Genomic DNA, 18,483 nt, shown 5'->3' with positions numbered 1-18,483 from the left:
ATGTATAATCACAAGCTCCCAGTATTAACGGTATTGACAGTATTGCCAGTTGGAACGAAAATTGCAAAAAAAGTTTTTTTTTTAACTCGTTAACTCGTTTTTTACGACATTCATATTCTTCTTATCTTTACATATTTAATTTTTTATATATTCACCTGAAAATAAGGGAGAAATAAGAATCTTTTTCACCTAAACACGAAATATAAGTTTGTATCATGCATAAAAGAAACCATGCCACATTATATAAATAGTTGTTCAGTACATAATTAGGACTGGTTGTTTACCGACCTAGGATGCAAAAAGTGTAGGTGAAACCAGAAAATGTTGGTTTAATTTCCTTAAATCTTAATATACTAAAGAGAAGTAGAATGTTCGCTGTTCTGAGATTGATTCAATCAAAACTCTCTCATTTTTGTAGAAAACGTACATGATTATCCTCTCTGTTATAATGTCAGCAAGTGTTGTTTTTGCTCTTTTTTTATTAAATATCATTTCTTGTTATGAAAGTGTGCTGATGAATGTTTAAATATTTTAACACAAGCATAGGAGACTTTATAGTGTGACTCTTATTCTTTATAGATTTCATCAGTTATAGATATTATATTGCGAAATTCGAAACCACTCATTGCGGCTTATAATAGCGAGTGTGGGCAAACGTTCAGCATGTTAATGCATTAAGATAATTTTAAGGGAGTGGAAGTTAAGATGAAACGGGTTTAAGGCATTAAGGGTAAATAGAATAAGATAATCAGTCCATTCGATTCGAAGAGGTTCCTCAATCATTAAGCCCCATGTCTGGAGATGTTTCTGATTTCCCCATCCTGTCTCTAGATGCACATATTCGGCGTTCGCAGTAGCAAATTAGCGGGTCAATGTCAAAATCGGCAATTTTGATAATAAGGTCTGCATGTGTAAGATAGGTTTATAAGGCATGTAGTTAGAAGATACGTTAAGGGTCTACCCAGCAGGCAAATTATGTTGTTTTAACGTTGAAACAATGTTGAACCATAACGTTGAGAAGACATTAGATAAACGTTGAATTTGAAAGTTGTGTCAACCTCAGATAACAACGTTGTATCAACGTCAGAAAACAATGTTATATCAACCCCACCCAACAGGAAATTAGCCTGGATGTGTTTAGCAGTAGGACATGTTTGATGGCTAAATATATGTGGGGTATAAATTTCCAAGGTTTAGATTATATAGGCCCTATAAAGTTCTTTATATATATATATATATATAAGAAATATTATATATATATAAGAAGATAACTACAACCATATATATATATATATATATATATATATATATATATATATATAACAAAGTCACAGTCACCTCAACCTGTCTATCTATAACAGGTTACCAAGAACTGTTAACTCCATCACATTTATCACATTTACAGCAACTTATTCATCCTAGTGTTAGCTGACCTTGCAAGGTATTCAGTTTATTGGAATGTCCCGCAAATGACCCACCGTAACAGCTAAAAATAGGTACTTTTTTAACATATAATTGGCTATATCTTTGTAAATTGTAATCCGATTATTATAATTCTTTTTTTATTTTGCTCCTATACGTACGTATTTCTGAATAACAAGTTAAGAAAATTCACTAGTTAACTAAAGACACAAAACAACTGTCACTTTTACTTTAAAACCCTTTTGTTATTCTTTTGATAAATTTTGTTACAGTATTGATAAACAAAGTATCACGTTTTCAATTATTAATATTTTAAATTACAATCCATAACTGCAAGGTTGTGTCATTGACCAAAATACAACGTTGAGTCAAGGTCACATTATGACGGTGTTTCGACGTGGCTGGATCAACGTTGATTTTACTTTGAATTTAGGTAGATCAACGGCAATTCAACGTATCGACCTGTTTTCAACGTTGATCCAACGCAACTATGCCTGCTGGGTAGGTAAAAGGTTGCTCTTTTGATCAAAACACAAGTGTATTTCGCTCAGTTAGAGGTACATGGATCACCCCCCTTCCTCTAAGAATCCACCCCTGGGATGAATCACTCAGAGACCTGGTCACTAAGCTAGTGACTACAATGTACCTTATGCTTCAGTTGTTTTCTTCGTGTTTTAAAAAGCAAAGAAATGAGACAATTATGTTGTTCCTAGGTCATCCTGACCTGACTTCCTGACAGCTTCAGCTGACTGAGGGAAATATACACTGTGTATGAAAAAACACACCACGTCTTCAAGTACATCAACATAGCAGATCAGTAAGAGCATTCCTTAATCACTGCGATATACCTACAGACGTCCCGCTGCCCAGGTGCAGGTGTCTGCGTCTGCCGGCAGGAAGCCAATTCTCAGAGATACATTAATTCCATTAGATCGTCGCTGGATAGCCTTGGTTTTAGGTCTTGCTAACTATAGGCGATTGTATAAGTAAGAAAAGACAGCGCGGCCAATGTGACATGTCTTAATGTTGAAGATTGGCGTGTCGTGGTTAATGTTTAACGTGATGATGTTTTAACTATAAAAATAGTTGCGTGCCGGCAACCAGCAATCAAAGAACTTCAAGATCATTAGAAACACACGCATCGCAGATTTTGTTTGAAAAAAAAAGAATTGTAGTCGACAACTTGTCTTTACCTAAGGCAATACCTTTGTCTGTGTTGAGTAGAGTAATATCTTTGTCTATATTAAGTAGAGAAATAACTTTGTCTTTATTGAGTAGAGCTCCATTAAAATGTAAAGACTTTTGGAGCCATTGTGCTGTTTCACAAAGACGTCGAAAATCAGCTTTCTATGAGCATTCAATGAATCTACCACGAGAGTGTGAGTGCATAGTATCTCCTGCCTTGTACAGACTAAGAAGATTTCAGTGTAAATCTTAACTAGCAATTTTCATGTTTTAAAATCAATGCAGTGACACAAAACTAGTGGACCAAATTTTAACTGCCTTAACACTTTGTTTTACTCCTACTTACTTATAAAAACAGCAAATTACGTTAGCTTCACGTCATGAGATGCAATAGTTCGTAAAACGCTCTAATTTACACCACGAATACAGCTTAATGCAGTCGGCTGAGTTAAAGATAAGCCATTGGGATTGAGTTTTATTCTAACATGGAACAAACAAATCTTTGAGAAGAGCACTGGATGCTAATTTTTGAGAAATGTATTCAGGTCTAAATGAACAGCGTCAAAACCTCCATGAAATCTTATCAGTCGATACTGTATATTCTGGCATACAAGATATAAGAAACATCATTTCCGCAGTACAATACTGACGCATCATTGTCTGTCGCGGCACAAAGTGCAGACACATCGTAATCTCGGCAGTGAGGAGTATGTGGATCTGTACGGACTGGTTTTATATCTTTATTTTAACCTTCTGAACAGCGGGTTTCCACGTGTTTAATAGTTTGCCGATAGCACAATATTTCTTTTAAATTTAAGTAATGCTTTTAACGGGTTAAGGCCTATTTAATTAAGCCTAGGATTTGATTGCACCTCCTCCCTGTAACCCTCCTTCCCTCCCCATACCTCCCCCCCACCCACCCACCCACCCAACCCGGCACCGCTGCATTGCAATAACTCTGTAATCCAACTAAAGGCCATCAGAACCGCTGGTCAGGGTATTTCAGAGGGGGTGGTTGCAATCAATCAATTATTCCTGCATTAAAGATTATTAACATTGTGTAAGTGATAATTGGTGCAGGCAGAACTGAAGGCATGGCAGTACATGTGGTGTACATTTCTCAATAGAATGAACGATAAATGTATTCAAAGTGATAAGTTGTTAATTTCATAAACCAGTTGTAATTGGCCAGGGTTCTCAGCCAGACAGAAGTAGAGAGCCACTGTGGAACTGGGCAGGCAGTGAGGTGTACGTTAATTATATCTGGTCTGTAACGTTACAGACAACAGCCTAACAACTTCCCCAGGCACCATTCTCAGTGTACTGATCACTGACGCTAGATCTGCTTGACTGCCGCTTGTTGTCCAAAGCCAGGCGTTTGGGCTTTTATTAGTCACCTCCTAGGGTCAGTTCTCTCCTTTCCACATTGATTTCCTTTGATGTTGAAGTTAGCAGTGACTTGAGTCAAACTAGAGCGAGACTTGTGATCCGTTTGCTTTAATTGACTTCTCTATGCTACAATACATCTAGGAAACAGTTCTATTGTAAATGGCTAGCTCTACGTGTGCGAGAACACCATGACTGTCAGTGAGAGGGTGCCAGTGGATTATTTGGTATACATACTGAGAGAAAGTACTCGCATTTAACTGAAAAATACCCCTAAAGCGTATATTGCCGCCTGTTAAAAAAAGTTTACATATTAAAGTATTAGCAATACAATAATGTTGTAACATACAACTAGAGCACCTTGGTGTGAGAGTGTAATATCTCTAGGTATGTATGGACAGGTACATGAAATGCAACGATAGCGCACATGTATATAAAAAACGCACATTTCCAAGTAAAATACTGACATAGGTGTTAAATTGAGATCAAAATTCTACTGATTTCACAGAGAAATACTGGAATAAAACAACTTGCTTTGTTGCACTCAGTCTGGATTCTTCACTATGCAATCTTATAAATGGCTTACGGTGGGGTTTGGTGTCCGACGTCATTTGACATTGAACTAGATACCCTGGGTGTTGGTTTTAGAAACCCTGCTTGGTGTTGCTTATAGATACCCGGGGGCTCGTTATAGATACCCGGGGGCTCGTTATAGATACCTGGGGGAACGTTACAAGGTGATAAGCGACAAAGTAAGTACAGGACAGAAGAGGTAACCTTATAAGATAAAAGTCATTTTTTAAAATTAAGTGATTAAATTTAATTTTAACATTTTTTCGGAACTACACATCTGCGTTGTATGATTATCAGTGATAGGTGGTAGGATAGCACAGATCCTACAAATATATGCACTCCCTCTAATAAACCATATTATGAATGTAGTGTGTATGACAGAAATATTAAGGTAAATACTTAGTTTAATAACACGACCACAATGTATTCACCAAACTGATTCACTACACGCCGGCTTGGAACGCGTGAGAAGACAGGACGCATGAGGGATGAGAGATAAAAAAATATCAGGAAAGATTTATAAATGACGGTTAACCCTACAGAATATCGCTTCGCCCTCTTAGAGGCCTTTTTTCCTTTCTTTTCTTTTCTTTCTTTGGTAATGCTTTAACTTACCTGCGTCTGCTCGGCTTTTAATTCCTTTAATAATATCCCTGAACTCTAACAGCCACTGCAGCAGAATGCCGAGCCCACAATAGTTTCCTAGGAATAACTCTCGATATGACAAGAAACTCGTTACTTTACATGACATATAGCCTGTGTTCTATACTAATTCTATTACGTGGTCTCCAATAGCGAGCAATCCAATAAGCCAGCCGCCCTGAGCTGTGCTAGCTCACTGAGCAGGAGGGTGCGTTAGGGATGTATCAGCTGGCGCATGCGTGGAGAGGAGAGTGCGGGGATATTATCATATCAAAGCGATCAACATTTTTCCCAGGGCGGGCATTTTGATTTTGACAGGGGTACATGTGTTGCCGACGTTGTGTCTATACGTTGTGATGAAGGCATAATCATCTAACTGGGTAGGTGATAGAGAATACTGGGTAGGTGGTAGAGAATACTGGGTACGTGATAGAGAATATTGGGTAGGTGATAGAGAATACACGGCGAAGGTAATCAGGTACCTCATGATCTGACAGGTACGGGCTGTGTGTTCTGGTGACGCTTGTACACACAAACATGCACACACTCGCGTGCGTGCGCGCACGCACACACATATATACACGTGGACACTCACACGTTTGCACTCTCTCTCTCTCTCTCTCTCACACACACACACACACACACACACACACACACACACACACACAAACACGGACATTCACACGTTTGCACTCACACACACACACACACACACACACACGTACACGAACATGCACACACACTATCTAGCCCCATCAGAGCACGATTCCCAAAGCGAAGATTATATCACGCTCATTTTCCCGATGTTGACACTTCGATCGATTTCACGATTTCTATAATAGAAAACATACGCCAGCAGCCTGCACGGGAGGACTAACTTTGTCCAATTTCCGAGTTCTTTTAGATTTATCAGCCCATATTACACGGATCTAGAGTAATTTCACAGGACCTAAAGGTCAGAACACTTTCCATCTGCTCCAATGTAGCCATTAATTAAGTCGCTTGTCAATAGCGACGCCTCAACGCGATATTTGCCTGTTGGACCCCGGAGAAAATCTCTACAGACACCCAATTATCCATGTAAACGGCGTAATGTGGCCTCCATCAGGTTTCTTAAAGGACAGATGCGCGTTCTTGAAAGGTTGGGGCACTTGGGAAGCACATCGAAACAGTGGTATAAAAAAAAAGATTTTCTCTTCATTTTTTCAGAACTCTCCTCTCTCTATAAATTCTCTGATTTCCCTCCATTCCCTCCTAATGTATATTGGAATCACCTCTATACACTGGATTGGAATCGCCTCTATACACTGGGGAATTGAATACGTGTCTGGAGGTTATTAGTTTTTGTTTTAAGATATGAAAAAACATACAGTGTTTTCCTTTCGTAATTTATAAACCTAGCTCCATTTCTTGGTAAGTATGTATTTTTGGTTTGACTTCTGTTCTGCCGTGTCGTACTTGTAAACTTTCATCAACAACGTCATTTGATATAATCAAAACATACTCCATAAAAAAGTATATGGCAGAAACAAAGTATTTTCTATGAGGCCGGCTTAGCTGATTAACTTCTACAATCAAAAAATGATGTGAAGATACTGAGGGCCAAAAAGATGAGCTATAATGCCTCAAAATGCGTACTTTTTGTCAAACATTCTATTTAACAAAATTACACTACACTTAACTATAGACTACGTAGAATACTCAAGTTCGTTCGATAGTTTGGAGTTCGTAACAGTGATGGTAAGACGAAGTTCCACCTGTTTCCATCCACTTGGAGCACTTGCCTGAACCCTGCCATCTGGAAGAGGGGCAAACACGGAGAATTCTGGCCCACTTGATCCCGGATGACCCCGACAACATGCCAGAATTTTTCTCATTACAGGGTGGCTGGTGCGCCCCAGTGGTATTATAGGGGTTAGAGTAAGGAATGCGTGCCTAGTTTTGATATGTTCTCTTAATTCACGGATCATGGAAAGGAATATGCGACCCTTCTCACCTTATACAATTTCAGTGGCATTTTGGTAGTTGATACAAAAATGACGCACCAATCTCATGGTACTGTGTTCATTAACTACTGTGCTTATGTACAGCTTCTCTTTGAACTGACATACCATTGTGACTCCAGTATATATAAATATATCTGGTGTTTACAGCCGGGAGCAGCCTAAGATTAGCCGCATTATGGCTTATGCCAACAAAGTGCATGCAAACATGAATAGAGCTAGAAATCGTTCAGTTAATCATGGTGAAATAAAGTGATAATAGACCTCATCAAGGACGCCATATCCTGACGAGAATCATTTGTCCGGCAAAATCATTCACTTTATGTATACTTAAAATAATTTCGAATAATCTGGAATATAAAAAACACAGGTATCTGCCTCTCGCTCTCCTCGGGTGTCAAATATGCTGGGGATTAATATAATGCAGGCAATTATTTCCAGATACGTAACATACGACACGATCTGCCGGCCTTGTTAAAGTCTCCTACATTAAATAACAAAGTGAGAAGTGAGGGAGATGATAGAGAAATGGTCACCCTAGCGGAAATTGGCCAGCAATCTCAAAGAGTCCTTTAGGGCGTATGTTTCCCAAAGAGATTCCCAAAGAGTCCTGTATAATTCCTCTAGCACCAGAACAAAAGTGCTTTCACCCAGCTTTACATCATCAAAATGATGATCTAAACAGCAATATTAAGTATTTAGGTCTAGACCCTTTTTTTCTGCAATTAAACCAATTCATTTTCTGCCTGCTGGTTCCTCCTCAACAGTTTGAATGCGATCCTCAATGTCGTTTGTATTAGACATCGGACACATACATTATTGAAGGAGTCCAGAGAGCAAGATTCGACTGCTGAAGAAAACAATTATATAATACACACACACACACACACACACACACACACAGCGAGAGTTCATTACAGATTACGTAACAGACAGTGAGGTCACTTTCATTTTACATATATTAAAATGCTAAGCACCTTCTCCAAGGTCAAATAAAGAAGAAACAAATATCCAGCCTCATCAGTATCGGCTCTAAATGTACGCTAGGAAAAAACTCTACAAGGTCATTTTCACAAAATCTACAAGGACCGCAAACCAGAACTGATTGCAATATTAATCCCATTTTAACTTGTTTGTGACACTGACTGCAAACCGCAGCGCTGTCCATGGACACGAAGGAGACTGGTAGGTTACAAGGTAAGAACATGCTTCCCTTCAAACCACAACTGCCTACAGCTGGCCTTGGAAAAATACAACATGACATATCATCAACAATTATTTCATAAACTGACGTCAGTCAAGGTAGCCACAACTGCCATTTAAGATATATTTGCCAAGAAAACAATAAGCTCTGGGCCTTATTACATTTCTTCAACAAGGTTTTATTCAATGAACGCGTTCGATTAACGAGTATTGATTCTCACCACAGCTACGGAAGAGATCTTGTATGGGAAAGAAATACTATTTACTAACTTCCAAGGAAAATATATCGAGATTTGTCACAGTCTCTACAAAATGCAAAATCCTCCATTGTGTGTCGCCTTAACTTCCTGGGAATGAAGAAATTGCAAATTATAATGTCAGTATATTTGTTGCAGTCTATGCCTCAACCTGTAATCAGCAGTCTTTGATATGGTTCTTGCGGAGTAGGCTTTAGAAATAACCATAGCCATTGTTGTTGGAAAGAGTGGGAAGGTCCAACAATTAACTTTTATGATGATTTTCGATAAATCACTTTCTAGAATATCGAAAAGCACTTCTGTTTATTAGCAGCATTTCCACATGCCATATCCTGGCCATATCCTCTTTACACGCTAGTTATTTAGACAGATGCTTTACTGTCCACGACTCAATAAATGAAAAGTCCACCAGGAATCTCGACTTTATAGATTTCAACCTGGTAATAACATACATGTAGTATGAGAAACAGAAGCTCATTCACAATAAAATGTTTGTCAATTTTAAATGCAGTGGAAGCGTTTTTAATCAAAACATAGCAAGTCCATATCGGCATTTTATGATTTGTATAAGACAGCACCATTAAACTGAGTTAGTGGTAAGACAATAAGTCCAAATTCAAGAAAATTGGTGAGGGTAACAGTCCCCAAAGATTGCATGACTTTTGTTCGTAGAGAACAAATATCAGAAGAATATAAAATATAGAAGAATGCGTCAGGAAAGTGCTGAATGAATGAAATAAATGTAGTTACCATTGAACTTTAATGGAATATTTCGAGCCAGGCAGATAAACGTGTTTGAACAACATTTTATAGACCAAACAGGGCTGTTACTACATGTAACAAACCAGACGCCTGGTAGTTTTAACTGAACTGTCAAAGAGAGAGAGAGAGAGTTTACTCACCTTGTTTTTCTTGAGCACCCACTGGAAATAAAGCTGGAGTAAATCAAACCATTACATATATAGCCAATAGTCTATTGATACGCCTTGAATAAACTAAAACCACATGTCATTTCACATTTTCTTACTCGTGCTGTAATACACACTACAATCGATTGAGTTCTGTCCTTAAATGATTCCCCTTTGTGAAGCGGTCTAGTTACGTAGGGAATAAGTTGACGTACCGCAAACTTCCCCCTGGTTATGTGATGATTAAAAAAATATCTTCCTACAGGTATGTCCTTGCCACCGATTGTGGACTTTTAGATCAATTATAGAATGTGGCGTGAGTTTTCGGTGAGGCGTCACTGATTTCCGAGATTTCTGCGGAGTCGAAAGTAATTTTGCTAATTAGAATAGCGTTCGTGTATTTTGTTAAGCCGCAAGCAAAGATTATGTATGGAATCGGTTGTCACGCCACAATGGTTCAGTTTACACCACGCAAGGAAATGTCAAATTAAACTTTAATAGTGAACCGTGCTTAAAGTGAACATAACCTGGTGGTCTTGCCGTGTACTTTAGACGACAGTTTTCAATAAGTACATCACGGTGCTTGTCACACACACAACTGAATTCTGGCAACACAAGAGCAATTACACCACAGAATACGAATCTTAAAAAGCTGTCGGTATATCTTAATATCAGCAATAACAACGGGAAAATGTTTTTAGACATATTTTATTACTTTTGTATATAAAACTCTGTGCTAAAAAGAGGAACCAGATTCCTATCGTGAATAAAGTTATGTTAATTGTGCGATATGCCTGACTTGAGATACAAAATGACACAGTTGTTTTGTATGCTGGAATATCTTTATTATGCTTATTATGCTATACCACTGAGTTGGCTTCATTAAATGACTGGCATTGTCAGCCCTCCCCCCCCCCCCAAAAAAAAAAAAAAAAATAGATCATAAAACAATCAAATCTCATAACAGGCCATCTTTTAGTAGATCCTGTTATACATGTATTTCTCCATCGTGTAAAACGTCATTCTGAATCCACCCGAGGACGCCGCAGTAGAGAGCTACTGGTTAATTGCTGCTCCCTCAGTCACCGACTTGGTACAGAAACCATCAAAATAATGTCTGCGTAATAAACCAGGCTAATTTACGATACAATGAAAAGAGTAGCAGTGTGTGCGTTAGAAGTCACCTCTTTTTTGCCAACTTTATTGAACTATTGATCATTGTATCAACTCCCCTAATAAGGTCACCTTTGAGAAAGAGACGATTTCCGCTATGAATTATTGGCCACAGTTGGCACGGGAATGTAAATACAATATAGTTCACCATGACGTGGTAATTGCGCTCAATTTGTCAATTAACTGCTACAGAAAGTGGAAAACGAACTTCCCACCTTATATTAGGTAACCACACAAGATACAGGCTGGGGTTCGAAGATGGGGTTTTGGTTAACCCGATAAGTTATTTTATTTCATTTTATTTTTGTTTTGAGTCAATTTAAATTCACAATATTTATTAAGATAGAGAACCTATGTATAGAATGTATCAGTGTGATGTTAAATATTGCTATCATACATATATGTAGATGTAAAGGCCCGCCAGTATACATGTATATGCAGTTGATTAAAAGTACTATTAGAATCAAATAATACACTGCTAATTGGTTGATATAGGTGATATAGTATGACATAGATATAAGTTTAAACACTGCTCATTGATTGTAGTAGGGGAAAAGCATAGCTCAGTACTAGTGTTATTAAAAGTTTTTTTTTTTTTTTTTTTTTTTTGTTTTTTTATCATAAACAAAAGGTTTTCATTCAACTCCAGTGAGTCCACACCATACATACCACTATGCTTACATTGCCCATTCACATGTAATAATAACATAGATTTTTGCCCCCGGTATCAGAACACGTACATTGCATATAAGTAAACGTCAACAAAAGTAGTTAATTACCCTGTATTGCGTCCTCTACGTGACTCTGCTGCGTCTGTGTATCAACCCATCAATCAATCAATCCAGTTTTTGCCACTCTGCCATCATGCAGGTTGAAACGAAACTAAATATAAAATCAGATTGTTTTTATTATTATTCATTTAACTTTCATCCCATAACATAACATAACATAACCGGGTGTAGAACGTGTCTGGAGATCCACAGCCGAGACCATATACCGTAGGTGTATTAACCCCCTCCACACCTTATACACGTGAACGACTTGACGCTGCCATGCCACGGAACAGTTTTCAGAGGAACTCCCAATGTTTATCATGGAAATGTAAATAACATTAGTAAACATCTCTTCCCGCCAAGACTGTTTACTTACAGCTCCAGGAAAAACAAGTCTGACGCTGCCCAGATGAGTGCGGAACATGAGCCCTCATTATCAGCGCTTGGACATGTATTGACTTTATAAATGTGCTTCGATCAGTGCAAGAAAGATACCAGCTACTTATCAAGCACTATATACCATCCTACGGTTTCTTTGAGTTGTCAGATGCAAGTTGGAGAGTAACTCACGTTTTATAAACGTTTGTTTACTCGAGATTCTGGCGAATGGTTTGTTTCTGCACGAGTGCCATACTATTACATGTACGTGTCTACTCGAACACGAAGACTGCCATAGGTCCCATATTTAGACCGGTGCTGGTTCGTACCCGGTTGGCGCCACTACCCGCAGTGTAAACATGACTTCACCCGCGTCAGAGTCAGGGTAAGATGTGGGCACGCGGTCAGTGGTAAAAATTCTGTCCAAAAGAGGGCACCAGGATATACGTAGTAAACCGTGTTGTTCTTGCTAGTGTGGTACCATTCATTAAACCATAGACAACTGGAGTCTGTCGATCCATATTCAAAAATAACAGCAGGCTCTTTAAGAGAAGAAAGAAGAAAAGAGAAGACTCATAGCATTGCCTACCTATAAATATGTACATTAAACGCGAACGCGGACAGAGAGATTCAGTTGTTCATGTCTAGTCGTGTATTTGAATTATCTAGATAATTTTAAAATTTGAACAGAGCAGATTCAAAATTTATAAATGGGTTTTAACCATATTTAAACCAAGGGGAAGACAGCAAGACCTTTCAGAAGTCATGAAGTCTGCCCAGAACCCTTCACTCTGGAAATACCACTATATATATAGGGCCTATATGCCTTCTCCTATGCCAAAGAAAAGAAATAGATTTGACAGAGATAATATAACGGCAGTGATTAAAAGCACATGCTGTATAAAGTAACAAGAAAAGCGAAATCCAAAAAATAAAAAATAGACCCTAACGCTGAATGCTATCAAAAGTACCACAATAAAGACTCATAAACTTTCACAAAAGAAAAAAATGAAAAGGGCAACTGCTGCGTGCCAAGACTTGTTACTGTGCGCTATTGTTATAAAGCCCTGAGACCCGAGAACTAACCGCAGACTTATTACAGCGGCTGTCATTTTTTCATAAGTGCACGAGTAGTAACATGTTGTTTGTTAGAGAAGTGTGTATGTACCATACGCGCGGGCTACCATTCCTCTACACACGTACCAGTGCCCTCTCTCTCTCTCTCTCACACACACACACACACACACACACAAACACTAACACACACACACACACAAACACTAACACACACACACACAAACACACACACACACACAAACACACACACACACACAAACACTAACACGTACACACACTAACACACACAAACACTAACACACACACACACAAACACTAACACGTACACACACTAACACACACACAAACACAACCACACACACACACACAAACACACACACACACACACAAACACTAACACGTACACACACACACACACACACAAACACTAACACACACACACAAACACTAACACACACACACACACAAACACTAACACGTACACACACTAACACACACAAACACTAACACACACACACAAACACTAACACGTACACACACTAACACACACACACACACAACCACACACACACACACAAACACACACACACACACACAAACACTAACACGTACACACACACACACACAAACACTAACACACACACACACTAACACTAACACACACACACACTAACACTAACACACACGCACAAACACTAACACACACAAACACTAACACGTACACACACTAATGTTCCGTGTAAACACTGATATTTTAATAAGGAATCGTGTTTGCTCTGGACATTTAACTGTCCTCACTGAAATGAACAAAATACACAAATTTTCATACAATACAATACAATACATACAATACAATACAATACAATACAATACAATACAATACAATGCAATGCAATACAATACAATACAATACAATGCAATGCAATGCAATACAATACAATACAATGTCGATACAATAATTGATTACATATTTTCCCTGCGATTTTACTAGATCTAAAACATTAAACCAAATTTTCTATTGTGGCGATATTTGATTTAAAACATACCATTAATTGTTACCAACAAAATGCCGACGTTTTATTGAAACAAAATCAGGTCTTATTCCTGTCTTGGATGCATCCGGGTATCCAACATTCCAATTTAAATGTGGCTACAGTCATCAGTGTCTTATTGAGTGAAACGCAGTATTCTTCTTCGCATCGTATTCGTCTCAGTATGTGGTGGTACTTATGATATTTCAAGTAGTAGTAGGCCTATTACAAAGCGTATATTAGCCTCTTCTTTTTTGTCTTGATTTTAACCTGTCGGAATTTCATTTCCTATAAACTCTTATTGATTTCAACTCTACACTGGCGGAATACTCCATATGAGAAGTTTCTGTCGCAATTCCAATTTCTTAACAGAAAACTGAAGAATCATTAATTGCTGATTTTTAGTTTGTAGGTCAATAGAGTCCGCCTATGAGTTAAAACCAGCAACTTTTAAAAATGCACAAAAATGTCAGTCTCCGAATACACGTATGATGCCTACACCTGGAGACTCTTCAGAAAAACCGAATAGCACCTTAAGTTTTAGCAGATAATCTAATTTTACTACATTATCTGCGTTGTCGTAGTGTCCCATACATTGGTGAGCCAATTTTTACAAGTAAAATCGCCGAGACCAGGGGGAGTGGAACCTAATTCAGTTCGCGCTCTTTTCTCTAGCTGTGCCTTTCAGTAAATGGATTTCAGCCTCTAGGTTGTTATCTGTGAAGAAGACATGCACCAGACTTCCCACCTCTTTCCTACCTCGCCTATCTACTTCTCTTTATTAAAAACAATATACAAGGCAACATAGGCCTACATGACACTTCAGGAAATATTACACTTGCCTTTATTATTTTAATAAAACGTTAAAACGTTCTCTCTATTGTGTCAACATATATCTATGTAACTGACAGCACTCTTAACAAAATGAGCGTCTCCAGGAAATCAAGTGCTATCCTGTTTCTTCTGTTCGTTATCCAATCATTATGTAGTGAAGAGAGCCCCCGTATATCTGTCCACACTGATAATACCAGTCTTATGTAGTGAAGAGATCCCCCGTATATCTGCAGACACTGATGATACCAGTCTTATGTAGTGAAGAGATCCCCCGTATATCTGCAGACACTGATGATACCAGTCTTATGTAGTGAAGAGAACCCCCGTATATCTGCCCACACTGATAATACCAGTCTTATGTAGTGAAGAGATCCCCCGTATATCTGCCCACACTGATAATACCAGTCTTATGTAGTGAAGAGAGCCCCCGTATATCTGCCCACACTGATTATACCAGTCTTATGTAGTGAAGAGATCCCCCGTATATCTGCCCACACTGATGATACCAGTCTGAATAACACGCTAGAGCAGGAAGGAATCAGACAATACAACACTGAGAATACAAATTTGCATGACATCTCGTCTTTATCACCATTTAGCAAATAAAACGTATGAGGGACAGTTTCCACCCTGCTCACAACCATTTTATTTTTTTCCAAGCAACTCTATGCTTTAAGTTTTTATGAGAAGTAAAAAAATCAACCAAATCTTTGTGACCTTCTGCTGTATCCTTTATAATTTATAGTCTTCAACTAAATTCTTAATTACTACTTTTATTTTTTTTAACACAATGCTGCTTTTGCACAGCAAATTATTCCAGAAATTGTAGATATGTTTTATCATAGAAATAGGTTTTATGTATTGATTTTAAAAATAGCTTGTAGTATCCCGCACGAAAATGCAGTAGTAGGCCTATCGAAGTAGCAAAGAAGCATTAACGCAGTAGTGGTGTGGAGCATATTTGCAGTAGAAATGCAGCATAGCCTACTGCAATTCTACTTCAAAAATTACATAGGGTCATACAGAGGAGGAGCATTAATGCAGTAGATTTGCAGCATGATAGAAGCATGTTTCAAATATGCTAATTAGCTCCCCAGTCGAAGCAGATTTGAAGCATGTTTGCAGTAGAATTGTAGTAGTCTACTGCGCTGGAGTATCTACTTCGTTTGCGTGCGGGATTCGCTATCCTTTCATATAAATTACAGCGAAGATTAAATTTATTATTGACAATGCTAACTTGTTGGTGATACCTTTAGATGTAGATACAATGAAATAAATACGTAATCACACACGAAATAACAATTACATCATTAAATTACATCATTAAATCAACCAATGAATAACGTTAAACACACAAGCATAAAGTCTCATTGCGTAACGTCGCTATGTGAACCAGAATTACGTCAAGAACGTGCAGCACATGATGTTCACGTTGTGACGTCACGTAAGCGTTGTATAAACTAGGTTTTGCTTTTGTTTGCGGACGTTGGATCTATACGAACATAATGCCTCTAATATTTCGGAAAAGAATGGACAGACACCTGAGAGCCGGGGGGCCGAGAGTAGGGCCTATGCCTGGCGAGGACTCGACTCAAGTTATTGTTTCGATTGTGCGTTCAGAAATGCAGTTAGACAAACTATTCAGCGTTGAATGGGGGAGAATTACTGCTGACAAAGATCCTTCGCAAACCGGATGTGACGTCACAAAGGACGATATCCCTGCCTATTTGGAGGATGCCCTGGCACCAAGTGGCAGTCGTCTGGCGTTTCGTAATATCAAAAACGAAGCCACGGACTTCATGAAAAAAGCACGTGGACAAGTGCTCAAAAAGGCAGCTCTTCTCAATGAATGGATGAAGCCAGACACGCTGGAAGGAGCAAATAGGAAGCAAAAAAATAACGCGGTAGGACATATGGACATGCGTGTTAGATTGAATTGTAACTCGAATGCAGGGAGTTCTGAAGTTAGAGGGCAGGAAGGTATAAAATTCAGACTTCCTCGTCCTTATCTACGCCATCGGCCAGAAGAATGGACTTGGTCCTTAGACACAAGACGGTCCGCACTCATTGCTCCAAAGTCTTGTAACAAAGTGGACGATGAATTGGTCACGTTGTTAGGCGATGACAATAAGGTAGAATTTCCTAAATTTATTCCTATTCAAGTTGACAATCCAGCCTTTGACCCCTTAGATACCAGGGCTCTGTTCCGTCCTTTAGACACTCTGAGCGTCTTGCAAACTCACGCCAAGGAGTCCGGAGCCTTGGCGCAGGAAGTCCTTCTCTGTGGTACGCATCCTTCTAAGAGTGTTCAATCTCCACAGTTAACGTCCACTGGTAGTCAGTCGCATATTGGTGGCAGCAAAAGTGACACTCTTCTGAGCACGCCCCCTTCAAAATGGCGGGAGACGTGGGGTTGCGCACCTTTAAAGGATAATTGGCGCCCCCCATCGTCAATCTACGATCAGAGATTTGATTGGAGGATAAATGAATCTTACTGTAAGATAGCCACGTGTCTTGAAGCCTGCTTCAACGCTGCTGTGTACATTCAAGCGACGGAAAACGACACCACACGCGGACTGCAGGCAGTAAAACACTACCTTGTTGTAGCCGCTTTAAGACGCTTCTTTTCCCCATTTGATGAGGCTGAGGTACAGTTTGTCCCAAATTTGCTGGCAACAGCCACCTCTCTGCTGTCTAACGAACATATGGTAGCAAAATTCGACTACGCTTACAGCAACTTGAACATGTACAGAGCTGTGCTTGCTTTACGGACAAAAGACGCAAGTGCACTTGTTCGGCATCCTGACCTTTGTTTTTTACATACCTTGGCGGCCATCTTGGAAATCGACATAAAGGAACTGCTGATACTCACAGTGCAGTTTGATGACATTCCGTTTGGAACTGAAGTTTAGATTCGAATAATAGGAAAATGCGGATAACTTGCCATTGATATTTGGTCATGTAAGGAATCCACTGCTATTCCCATATTATATGTAACATTTCCTTGTTTTATGTATCTGTTTAAGACGTCTTAATGTTCGTGGCATAGATGTTATCATCAACTGTTATAAGCTAAACGTACTTTTGATGTTATTTTATTTGATATAAGTAAGGAAGAAATAATGTTGTTACAAGTCTGATATAAATTAAATTTGAGAATTACAAACACTGTCTATTAAGTGTACTGTACCAGTACATTAGTACACTATCATATGTCAATAAAAAGTTAGAAACAAAATCGTTAATATCTTAAAATACGAACACATGGTTTCTCCACGCGCGTAACCCCCCCCCCCCCCCCCGGTCATTGGAATATAGAGCAAAATAACCCTTCTTTATATAGCAAACACTTTGATTTACCCATTCTTTATAGAAAACACTTGATATAGACTCTACCCGTCCTTTATAGAAAACACTTGTTATACCCATCCTTTATAGAAAACACTTGTTATACCCGTCATTTATAGAAAACACTTGTTATACCCATCCTTTATAGAAAACACTTGTTATACCCGTCCTTTATAGAAAACACTTGATATACCCATCCTTTATAGAAAACACTTGATATACCCATCCTTTATAGAAAACACTTGTTATACCCGTCCTTTATGGAAAACACTTGATATACCCGTCCTTTA

Source organism: Lingula anatina, chromosome 5 (assembly GCF_051362555.1).
Source record: "Lingula anatina isolate TDL-2025a chromosome 5, LinAna3.0, whole genome shotgun sequence".
In the NCBI taxonomy this organism is placed as follows: Eukaryota; Metazoa; Brachiopoda; class Lingulata; order Lingulida; family Lingulidae; genus Lingula; species Lingula anatina.
This window is presented reverse-complemented; position numbering follows the sequence as displayed.